The following is a 13,145-nucleotide window of genomic DNA, read 5'->3' as shown; positions in this document are numbered from 1 at the left end:
TCATGCCTCTCACCTAACCCTGAGTGATTTGCTGGCAGTATTGCACATTCCGTGGCTTATAGAAGCATCACCACGATCCTGGTTTTGTTTCCATTTGACTCTCTCTCCCCATGTGCGTGTTTGTCTCCAAATTTCCCCTTTATATAAATACAGCTGTCATTTTATATTTGGGCCTATTGTAATGATCTCATCTTCACATGATTTTCTCTGTAAAGACCCTTGGTAAGGACTGAATGTTTATGTCCCTACAGAATTTTTTATGTTGAAACCCTGATCCTCAATGTGATGATATTTAAAGATGGGGTCTTCGAGAGGTAATTAGGTCAGGAGGTTGAAGCCCTCACAACGAGATAGTGCCCTTCTAAGAAGAGACAGGAGAGCTTGCTGTCTCCCTCTCTCTACACCATCTGAGGACAGAGAAGGTGGCTGTCTACAAGCCTAGAAGGGGACTCTACCAGAGATTGGATCTGCCAATACCTTGTGACCTCCTGTTCTTCAGAATCATGAGAAATAAGTGTTTCTTGTTTAAGCCACCGGCCTATAAGTATTTTTGTTATGGCAGCCTGACCTAAGACTCCCTGTCTCCAAATAAGATCACATTTGGAGGCACAGAGGGTTAGGACTTCAACCTATGGATTGGGGGAAAGCCACTATTTAACCAATAACAGCTGTGAAAAACGTTGTGATTGTTTCAGATCTAACATTCTTGGATACATGAAATAGCTGGATACAAAGACCAATGGAACGTACAGATTTAAAATTTTTAAATGACCCAAATTTCCATCTAGGGTAGGTATTTCTTGAAGATGATAATACAGTTTTGTTTATTTTTACTAGCTATTTTATAATTGATAAACTAAGGAGCAAAACTGGTAGGTATATTTTTATTTGCATGTAAGTTCTATAAAAGCATTTTCAATGGCAATTATTATTCCTTATGACTATATTGTGCAATAAGTAAACACAGTGTTTTTATTAACGATAGCTCTAAATTGGAATATATTTAGAGAAGATGACAGCATCAATGATAAATTGTTAAAGATATTTTTTCAAGGTTTAGAGAGTGACTATCCAAAAAGTAATTTTGGATAAGGCAATTCTGAACTAAAGACATGTTATTTCAGAATAAAAACAAACGTCATTGAGGTGATTCATTTTTAATGATGTCACATTCATTTGTAAAATATTAATTTTGTTGCTGGTTTCCATTAGAAAATTTAGTAATTTACCCAGTGACAGAATTTGGAGCGAGTTATTTTTTTCTGTTGGTTTAATATGAAATGGCATTAAAGAAAGGGAGGAAATAACTATAACTCAGACTTTCCCCTTCAATTTCAGTAAAATTTTTGGCCAATATTATATCCAAAAGAGGACTCTACAGCATAGCATGCTTTCCATTCCAGAATAGTTTCTTGTTCTAATATTCTACGTTTCCTAATTTTATCCACATGGTTTCTTCCAATATATAAAGTTAAATTAAGAAGTAGAAGACTGATCTGAATCCCTCTATTTGCTCAAAGGCTGTGGAGTGTGCCAAGTATTCCACACACTACTTCAGAAATCTAAGATCAACACTGGGGTACTGCATATCTCCTCATCACTTGTTTATAAGGCTGTGTTAGCAAGAAAGCCTGAACTCAGTTCAGAAATCAGCAGACTGTCTGGAAACAAACCATGAGTAGGCCCAGAATAAATAGACCCAGAAGTTGCAAAGATTTCTAGAAACAAACAGCCATCACGGGCACTGTGATCAACAGAGCTGTTAATTTCTACCACAGTATTTAAGCAAACACAATGCACTATTTGGGACTTTTCACCATATAATGTGAGCTCATTTGTGCAAGAACAGATCATATTATACCATACCTGTCAATCGGCCTCTGACTAAATGACCTGTGACACTTTGGGAATAGGAAGAAACTTACTTTTTGTTATTACTGGGTGCTCCATCTTTAGTACAACAAATGTGCTTTCTATATCACTATAAAGATAAATGAGGCTATTTCTGCAATGCATGACTCTCTTATTGTAGTAACACTAGATTTCAAAAAGCTTTTGTAGATTTGAGAACAAATATTGATGTTTGCTACTATGCTCTGAAATATATTGTAAGTTAAACGTCAGAAAGTGGGAGAATTGAGGAATTGGGAAGGGAAATGGGATTATGGGTTATACAGCAAATGGCAAACTGAAGAGTGTCAAAAAAACCCCTATTACCAAGTTCGTCAGTGATATATCCTGGTCTTTGCCATTGCTGCGCTTCAGCCATGACATGCATTCCTCTGTAAAAACTTAAGACCACTTAATTATAGGATGCTGATCTATCATGATTTCATGATGCAGTCCTGGAATGTATAAATCATGATGCTCTCCATTAAGTAAGTCAATAATTATTAATTTTGCTTTAAAATTTTAATTCTCAAATTTTGAGGTAGGCATCTTATGACTGGGTAATCAACCATCATTGTGATTAAATATTCAAAAATACTTTTGTTTATATAAAATTTTAGAGTTATATAAAATTTCAGAGCATAGTAGCAACCATCATTGTGATTAAATATTCAAAAATACTTTTGTTTATATAAAATTTTAGAGTTGGGAGTTCAAAAGACATCTAAACAACTCCATTATTTTACAGATAAATATATCTGGCTAAGAAAAATTAAGCAAGTTGTCCAAGATCACACAATTTAGAGCAATAGAAACAGAACTAAGAGTCAGATCTGACTGACCCAGCTTATGTTTACACGCTGTAGCATAGCTCACTGAGTGTCTTACAGGTGGGCTACCCTGATGATTTTTAAACATACAGCGTAAATTATTTGTAGCAGGATATGATACCAGGGGGATGCCACATGGCATCTAAATAAAAAGTTCGGCAGTGTAACAGACAGGTCTATGTGTGGGAATTGACAGACATATACATTATATATATGGTGGACCACCTCTCTTCTCAGGGGTAGTCCTAAAAGAATTTAAAAATTTCCCAATATTAGATCTTTCAACAATACATTTTAAAGTTTACTCTGGCTGGGTAAGATTATAAGCAGAGGGAGGATTTGAAATAATTTCTGCATCTATATAAGGCCAGCTATATAATTTCCATTATCTACTGCAAAATGAAAATGTGGGGTCCTTTGCTTAGTACCTTGTTATTTGAAGTGCAAAAACATAAAAATCTTTCCCTTAAAAGATTTTTTTACTAAACAAAATTCTAAACATGATAAGGACACTAGTACTGCAGGAAAAATAGTATTAATTTATAAACTACAAATAAATTGTGTTATAATTTTACACAATACCTTAAATAGTAATAATTTCTTACTGTAGTATCTTGATTAATCATATAATTTTTGTCTCAGTTTTCATTTAGAAGGTCATCAAAATGTATATTTATAGTGACTTTATTTACAATTGATATAATTGAAAGCAATGTTAGTCACTCTTGGTAAATGCACGATTGCAAATAATTTTGATAATTTCTTATTTTGAGAGGGATTTTTCTGCTGATACAACTGTTTCTGGAACCGATAAAAATGTTTATAAGCTATAACAACACTGGGATAAATTTCTAACAAATTATTTCAAAATATAAAATTTAGCACATCTGGACCTGATGTTTCTCATGGAACATTTTTTTTTAAAAGATTTAACTCTTCATACAAATCAGTTTCTTATTTAACTTAAATGTAAATTTGTATAATGGCATTTTAATGTTTCCTTTGGCATTTTCTATAACTTGTAGGGGTCATATAAGAAACAAACCAGCTTAGGGCACCTGGGTGGCTCAGACGGTTGAGCGTCTGCCTTCGGCTCAGGTCATGATCCCAGGGTCCTGGGATCGAGACCCGCATTGGGCTCCCTCCTAGGCGGGAAGCCTGCTTCTCCCTCTGCCTCTGCCTCTCTCTCTCTCTCTCTCTCTGACTCTCATGAATAAATAAATAAAACATTAAAAAAAAAGAAACAAACCAGCTTCATGATTTGCACATAATTCAAAATGCCTGTCTATGCATTCTATTTTGGTATTTTCAATTTCGAAAAAATAATAATTTAATGTAAAATTGTCTTCCTTGTTAATAATAGAGTCATCCAAAACTTCAGATGAAAATTTTGTTCTCTTCCAATAATTCAATGATATTTAAATTTCATTTCTTTTTCCAAGCCTGTGGGAATTTTCTTTGCAATATTGCATTAGTAATCAAAACTAGAGATTCTAAACTATTTGAAGTGTTGTCATAGCTCCCAGTATTCTTTATTACAATACCCATGTATAAACTTTTATTTTGCAATAATTGACTGACATACTTTGCTGCTTGACTGCCAGCAGGTTCTGTCCCACACAGACTGGAGAGTTAATATGCCTGCAGGTACCTCAAGGATAGGCTCTATAGATAAGTGAGCAAGCAGCCTCACACCTCAGGTCCTGACACCCATTCAGAGTCCCTCCTCCCTCCCACAGCCACTGCTGCTGGCAATTTTTCTGCTGTTATAGCCGTTGCTACCTCCAATCTGGCCTCCAATCCTGGCTTGGCAGCCCAGGCATATGATTCTGTACCACGCCAACTGCTGTGCATTCATGCTTCCACCATGCAGAGAGGCTTGAGCCAGCAGGTGTTGACTACTGCTGAACCACAACCACGTGAGTGCCCTGCCACCCAGCGTGTCTCCTCAGCTCACATGCATGCTTTATTGTTCCAGCAGACTTCACTTAAAAAACTCAAGTCCAGAGAATTTCAAGATGGTGAAAGCAAAGCATTAAACAAAGCACTGGGTCATTCTCAGCGTGGGATCTGTTCAACTAGACAGATCACATGCCAGTGTAGCTGGCTGTAGTTGTAGGTAAGAGTTTGGCTAGATAGTCAGTGATTTGGAAGTAACAAGATTGAAAGATTATATAGCAATGAATTTGGGGGAAAGACAATTTTATGAGTGATCGCACACCAGAGAGGCTTCACTAGAGAAAAAAAAATTAACAAATAATTGATTAAACTATCTAAAGTGACTATTTTTATCCATTCTAATGACACAAAACTAAAGCAACCATGGTAGTGGGCATGAGAGTGTTTGAGAAAATTCAGAACATAAACTTCTTCTTACCGTGTTCTTCCGGGATTAAATTCCAATTTTCCAGGAATGAATCCAGTGCTTACTTCATGATTAGGCACTGGGCCACCCACTTGTGTGGTAGAATGTGAGTCTGCCACAGACCTAGAATTAAAGACAAAACGATAAATTATCTACCTACAGTAGAGCAAGAAATTGTTTCATGTGGTAGTGTTGAGACCTTTTAATGCTGACATGTTCTCATGTCAAAATGATACTATAAAAGGCAGTGAGCCTTTTCAGTGGTTAAGTATTTTGTCAAAAGTCAGACAACAAATAAGTGGCAAAAAAAGAAAGGATTTGAACCCAGAGCTCTGGTTTAAGAGTGGCAGTCACAACCTCCTAGTCAACACTGGCTCCCTATATTACCTGGCCTCCCTTCAAACTTACAATCACACATCTCATCACTGCCGACCCCCATCCCAAAGCCAGAACCCTAGAAGATAACCTAGAAGATCACTGTCCCACTCTCCACTGACTATTTCTTCCAAATCCTTTCTCTTTACTGAGTTGATGATCTCAGTTTGTGTCGTAAGGAAAACAGACACTATCAGATGGAGTCAACCTCATTTTCCTCCTCTAATATGATGTAAGAATTCTCTAATATGATATAATTCTCCCTTTTCTAGTCTAAGGATAAAGGTGCCAGTTGTGTTATGAACATATATCGCATTTATCAAAAATTGATTAAAAAGCACCTCTTTTCCCTAGCACATGATCAGTTTCCCATTTTGTATTGGACCACCAAATCAGAATAGAAATATGCCTTAACATTTTTTTTTACCTTACCATTTTTAAAGAGCTACTTCTTGAGAAAATTCTCTAGACTTTCTGTGCCCACTCTATTTTATTCCATTATATCCCCAACCCATTCCACTAAAATAGCTCTTATTAAATTCACAAATGATCTCCCTAAGGTCAATGGCCAACTTTCTATCCTCGACCTACTTGATTTCTTAGCGGCATTTTAAATTGAAAGACCCTTTATTAAAACATGCTAATTAAATGTCTCTCGTAGTTGCTTCCAGATGAGCAACACCTGTGACCACCCTGAAGCAACAGGATCGACATTGCCCAAAGTTTGGTTCTTATTTTGAGACTGGTGATGCCACACACATACGAGAGGGATATGAGAAGGCTTATTATATAATAAGGCTTTTTAGGAAGAGCAGAACGGTTTCTAAGCAGGTCCAAAAATGGCTTGTGAGAGCAGGGAAAGGAGACTGGTCTAGAGTTTTTATTGTCTTTAGGGGGCAGAGAGAACCAGGTAAAGTTTCCCTCATACTGGCAGAGGTTCCTGAGGGTTTGAACTTCTCACCAGAATCAAAGGAGGAAGAAGCCAAGCTTTCTTATCGTCTTACCTAGATGTGGGGAAAAGAGGAAGAGGGAGGAGTGATGCCCATCTCAGATCTACTGAATCAGAAACTTGGTCTTTAAATTAACACTATTTCAGCCTTCTCTACTCAAATTGGCTTTCATGGCTTTAAAATCCATCAGGAAGTTGTGACTCCCAAATCTTTAACCCCGGTCTGGCTTCTTTCCACTGTGTTCCAGTCTCACTTTTACAAATGCCTTCAGCATCTCTTCTTGAATTTATAATGGGCACACCAAATTTACCATGGTTAAAATAGAAAGCTTGTTCACCCCTGGCCCCTTAGAAATTCTCGAGATAGATCTATTTCTTAGTAAATATATCCTATCTCAGATGATCACACTACTATCCCATCAGTTACCCAGGTCACAATTCTTGGAGCTACTGGGTAAAACCCACATAAAAACCAACGGTAAATGTTGTTGGTTCTTCCTTTAAAATGCCTAATACAACCTATATTCATCACATTCTGCTCCAAGTACAGTTGAAAACACAATCATTTTATCTGGACCAGGTCAGGAAACTCTTATCTGGGCCACGAGGCCTCCATTCTTAATCCTCATTGAGAACATTCTTCAGGCAACAGCCGAAGTGCTTATTTTAAAAGAGAAATTTGACCATGATACACCCTTGAATAAAAAACAAAGCAAAACACAACAAAACCTCCAAAGGCTCTCCATTGTAACGAGAGTAAAAGTAAAACTCCTTATTGTAATACACAAAGACCTCTGTGATCTTTCACAGGCTTGCTCCTCTTATCTCCCTCATTTCTCAACTGTCCTTAGTCATGCATGTTAATTTATCAAAAGTAATTGACAGTCTTTCTAGCTCCAGAAGCAACTTGAGAGCAAGGATTTTTTTGGTCTTATTTTTCAGTCCTCTATCTCTAATTTATCCTCATATGAATAAACATGAAATTCTCCTGACACGTATTAAGGTTACTCAAAAAACACTGAATGACTAAATATGTGCTAATTGGCCAACTTCAGTGGAACACTTTTGGAAATGTACGCATGAGAGTGATGCCATGTGTTTACTGCATCAAGAAATAGAAAGTAATGGAGATAAGTCAGTGCTTGTCCTGTCCACGCCCACACTCTTGGATCAGGGGCCCTGCCTGACCGTGGGTTCTTGCAGAGTGTCCGGCCATGATATATTTCACTATTGGTTGGATCAGTGGCCGACTTCTAAGCCAAGAGAGCTCAGTCCTAGGCAGACCAAAAGCCTAGAGTATAGTCAGACATAAAAGAGTTTGGCTTAATAGAAATGTGGAAGTAGTTCAGAAAACCATATAATCTTTTCTGGAAATTTAAACTAAAAATAGAGGGAAAGTTCAGCAATTGCTACCATGTCAGAAAAAAAGAAGGCATGTATGCAGGATGTTACATTATTTGTTAAACATGAAACAGAAGATTCATAAGCTATTGCTCCTGAGATCCCTAGGGCTCATTTGAATCAGTAGCTACCCTTCTGTTCTTCTCCGGAGCAGACCAGGGCTAACATAGCTGGTGTTCTGAAATTGTCAAGACCTGTGTGAGTGATCTGGCACCTAACAAACTGGAAATTATGTGAGCTACATAGACAGGGAATTAGACAGAAGGTGGTAAATAAGCCTATTTTATTCAAAAAGAGCAGCGGGTACAAAACACAGAAGCGTATTTGCACTGAGCAATGCTACTATGATTTCACGGCATTGGAATAAAATGCGATGTGAGAGCAGACTTGAGAAAAGTGGCTGACCTGTATTTCTAAATAGATGGGGCACATAATAAAGAAGAGGATAAAAATGAGAGGGCAATTTAAAAGGTTTCTAAGCAGGAGACCCAATACTTGCTTAAATGAAGAAAAAATGAAGAGAAAAAAATTCCACGTCAAAGTCGTGGAAACTAAATTGAAATAACTCAAAGTCAAGTAAAAGTGAATGAAGGTCATATGATAAAGCTGACAGGCTCCCCCTCTTGTCGTTTATTTGTCAAAAAGAGGAGCAATTTAGCCCACCAGAGAAAATCTATCAACATTTTGTCTTTTATTATTTTTCAGTAATAAAATCTGTCTGTTAATAACATTTTGATAGACAAGGTCCCAACTGAACAAGCACTCAAATGTTTTTTTTGGTTTTGTTTTTGTTTTTGTCTTGTACGAATCACTTGGACTCCCCTTAGAAATGGAAGAATATTCTCATTAGACTTTAAGTACTTCCTTTTTCAGTTACATTGACAATACTGGTTAAGTCTCTGCTACTCGTAAACACACAAGGAAACCCACTTACTTCTGACCATGACATACATTATGAGGGCCTGTGAAGATGTAGACAAAAGAAAAAGAAATAAATGAAGCTAGTTGACATGCACCAATGTTTTTTTAAGAACATCAGCTCACGGGCTATTTCATAAACAAGAGTCAGCAAATTTTGTTTGAACAAAGATGTGGCTCAATTCTTTCCACCCAAATTGGTTTACTAATTTCTAGCTGTCATGTGCCCGCAGTTATAGAGCTCCCCACAAACTGCAGCCTGCCCCCATGTGCTTTCAAGTACTCATAGATTTTGGATCTGATCCAAACTCATCTGTAGGTCTGTGGTTTAAGAAATAGAGAAATAAATACAAGAATGCTCATCGTTATGTGGCTTATAAATGGAATAAAAGAGTGACTTTTCTCATAGTAATTTGAAGCAGACTAAGTAAATTTACAGAAAAAATGAGCTCTTTTTCAAAGATATTCCCAAATAAAAATTGTTATTAAATTTGTATAACACATTAGTATTAGCACCCACAAACACACACATGGGCAAACACACCAGAATATATACTTGTCATAAATTAATTTAGTCTTAATGTATTTACTCAGTCAGCAAAAACTTACCAAGTACTTCTCTGTGCCAGGGACTGTGTTAGATATTAGGGACTTACTATAGTCTTGCTTCCTCTCTTTGAAATCTTTACATAGTGCACTCATAGATAGAACACTTAGCATAATTCTGATAGGAATAAAAGGAGGCATAAATTATGGTCCCCTTGTTTCAAGGAACTTAGTCTAGTTGTATGGATAAAATACTTGCAAAAATAAATGGGTAAATCCTAATAACAACATGTGTCACCATGTGATAGGATGTAATCGAAGTGTTACTGGCAGAATTACTCTTGAACATAAGAGAAGAATAAAATGTCACTATGAATTTGTGTGTAATACAAGAAAGGCTTCTGGAGGATTTATTTCCTAATAAATCTGGGCTGAGTTCAGAATGTGAAAGGAAAAGAAATGATTAAAAAGAGCGTTCTTGGGGCGCCTGGATGGGCTCTGTCAGTTAAGCCTCCCCCTCTTGGTTTCAGCTCAGGTCGTGATCTGAGGGTCCTGGGATCCAGGCGTGCTTTAGGCTCCAAGCTCAGCTGGGAGTCTGCTTGAGATCCTCTTCTTCTCCTGCTCCCCCTGCCCCTCCCCCACTCAGGCTTTGGCGCCACTGAGAGATGCTCACCTTCTGCATTCTAACAGTAGACAGAGGGGAACGTCTGGATGTGGAATTGGAAGAGATAGGATCCTGAGACTTTGAATGGGGATATCTGAGGATCTCAGATACCTGGGTTTCCTGAATCATGTAGGGCAAAAGAAGGAGCCTCCTTCTCCTTGTTTGAAAAAAGCTTCCCCTTACATGAGGACTATTTGGATGTCTCCAGATGGCAAGAGCTTTATAAAACAATGCTTTCTTCTGGATCTGTTCTCAGTTCGCTTTCTGAACATCACACCCATTCATAGAGCCAAATATCAGCATCATCCAATTAGAAAAGTGCTGTGTCTGCTACAGGCTGAGTGGCATTTACATCAAAAGAGCTGCTGGATCTAGCTAACATGCATGAGCAGGAGTAAATAAGAGTGGATAATAGGGATGTTGGGGCAAGTGGAGTGGACTGTGAAACTAGATAAGGAGCATTAACTGTATGGAGCTACTCTCTCGTGACACGGAATTTAAAAACCTGGCAAAGGTTCCCTGGGAGAAAATTCTAACAGGCTAATGGTTTAGCTCTCAGCAGCTAGTATAAAGTGGTAGCCAGATATTTCTGCTTGCACTTAAGTTTTAGAAAGATGGAAAGACTACCACTTCCATCAGAGTTAAGACATTTTTTTGAAGCAATCAAATAGTTGTAGTCACAGAGTCACCAAGTAGGCTGAAACCAAAGGCTCCCTCACCACCCCCACCCCACTTGGGTAGGTAGGGAAGAATCTGATAAAATGTTACTAAATTACTAAAGGTGACGTGTGGGCCAGAAAGACTATATATAATACCTGGGAGCTCCAGAGACAGGGATAATTTTAAACCACTCACCGTCAGGAGCTCCGCTGAGCTGGAAAGATCTGAGCAGTCAGGTGGGGCAGCAGCCAACTAAAGTCACAAGACAAAAATGAAAGCAACCCTGAAGGCATGAATCACTTATATTGATATGAGCAAGAATCTAAAATCAGAAGAGGTCTCGGGCGCCTGGGTGGCTCAGATGGTTAAGCGTCTGCCTTCGGCTCAGGTCATGATCCCAGGGTCCTGGGATCGGGTCCCACGTCAGGCTCCCTGCTCCTCGGGAGCCTACTTCTCCCTCTGCCTCTCTCTCGCTCTCTCTCTCTCTGTCTCTCATGAATAAATAAATAAAATCTTTAAAAAAAAATAAATAAAATCAGAAGAGGTCTCAATTCTTCCCTATTTATTTCCCCCCACCAATAGATGGTCAGGTGGTAGACATGGGAGGGAACCCATCTCACCTTTAAGAGAGACCTGAACAAAAGCTAACAAACTTCTGGAGATTTGGTCTGAGAAGAGGGAGAAAGACAAGGGCTAGGAGTGGAAAAATACTGAGTACTAAGTTAGAATGGAGAAAAATTACCTTTGTGGTTCCTTGATAGAGAAACCTCTAAAGGGAGGCACCAGGGTCAGGAATGCAGATATTCATAAAAACATGGCCAGTTATGGGGTCCTGAGTCCTTGATTGCAACTCCCTTCAGACATTTTAATGCACTGACTATGCCCCAGGTCTTGGGTGGAGAAGGCAGCTTTCCACCCATGAGTCCTGCCAGGTAAAGCTTTTGTGACTGTCTGTGGACTTGAACGATCATACATGGCTTTGTTTTTGTTTTTGTTTCTGTCTTTTTGTTGACAAGTGCCAAACTCCTCACTCACAGGGTAGTTTCCATGGACTTTCACTGGAAATAAAGGTTAGAATAAATAGGAGACAACTTCCAAGATGATAGATTTAATTCATTTATGTCAATAATTACACTAAATTTAAATGATCTAAGCATCCCAATCAAATGACAGAGATTTTCAGACTGGACTTAATAAAAAAGTCGGAATTATGGTGTCTATAAGGATTCCACTCAAAATATAAAACCAAAGATAAGTTTAAAGCAAAAGAAGGGAAAAAATATATAACATTAAGAGATTAACCAAAGAATGTTGAACTGTTTATATTACCACAAAGAAGGCTTCAGAAAAAAAGTATCTCCATAGGTAAAGATATTACAAAATGATAAAGCCAATTTAAGAAAACATAACAATCTTAAAACATGTATGCTACTAACAATGGGGATTTATTAGTGAAGAGGCAGATAACTATGGTACTGAAGAAGAAATGTCCAAATCCATGATTATATACAGATGTATCAAAGTCACAGTAATTGAGAGAACAAGGAGACTAAACACAAAAAGATATAAAATGGAAGTCGGAAAACTATGACCCATGGGCCAACTACTTGATTTTGTAAATAAAGTTAAATAAAGTTTTATTGAATCACCATCTCATTTATATATTTACATATTATTACTGGTTGCTTTCATGTCACAACAGCAGAGTTGAACACTTGTGATGGAGACCCAAAAGACTAAGTTATTTACTATCTGGACTTTAAGAGAAAGTTTGCTGATTCCTGATAGGAATATTAAACAACACTACTAGTCAACTTGACTTTTATGAAATATTGCCCAACAACAACCAAACCTAACAATGCACATTTAAGAGTGCACATGGAACATTCACCAAAATAGATTGCATTATGGGCCATAAAACAAACATAAACAACACAGGAAGTAAAATCACACGAAATGTGCCCTCAGCGTACAGCAGAATCAAACCAGAAATCAATAAAATAAATAAATTGGGAAGCCCCAAAATACTTGGAAATTAGGTAATAACCTTTTAAATAATCCACGGGACAGATAGGATATCATAAGGAAAATCAGAACACATTTTTAACTGATTGAAAATGAAACTGCAACATTTCATAATGTTGGGATTTACACTGTTTATAGAGCCACTTAGAGTATTACATACATATGTTAGAAAATAAGAAAGGCATTAAATAAATGACCTAAGCTTCCAATTCAATAAATAGAAAGAGTAAGTTAAATCCAAAGCAAGTAGAAGAAAAACTTAAAATAGGAGAATAAATTAATAAAATTGAGAGAATGTTTTTAAAAGATTGATTTATTGATTGATTTAAGAGAAAGAGCAAGCAGGAGGGGCAGGGTGAGGGTGAGAGATCTTCAAGCTGACTCCACACTGGGCATGGAGCCTGATGCAGGGCTTGAGCTCACAGCCCTGAGATCAGGACCTGAGCCAAAACCAAGAGTCAGATGCTTAACCCACTACTCTAACCAGGTGCCCCGAAAGAATGTTTTTAAATCCATAAAACC

Source organism: Eumetopias jubatus, unplaced genomic scaffold, assembly GCF_037043125.1.
Source record: "Eumetopias jubatus isolate StellerSeaLion01/CBP00866 unplaced genomic scaffold, mEumJub1_p1.0 scaffold_14, whole genome shotgun sequence".
NCBI lineage: Eukaryota > Metazoa > Chordata > Mammalia > Carnivora > Otariidae > Eumetopias > Eumetopias jubatus.
Note: the sequence above shows the minus strand (reverse complement) of the source record.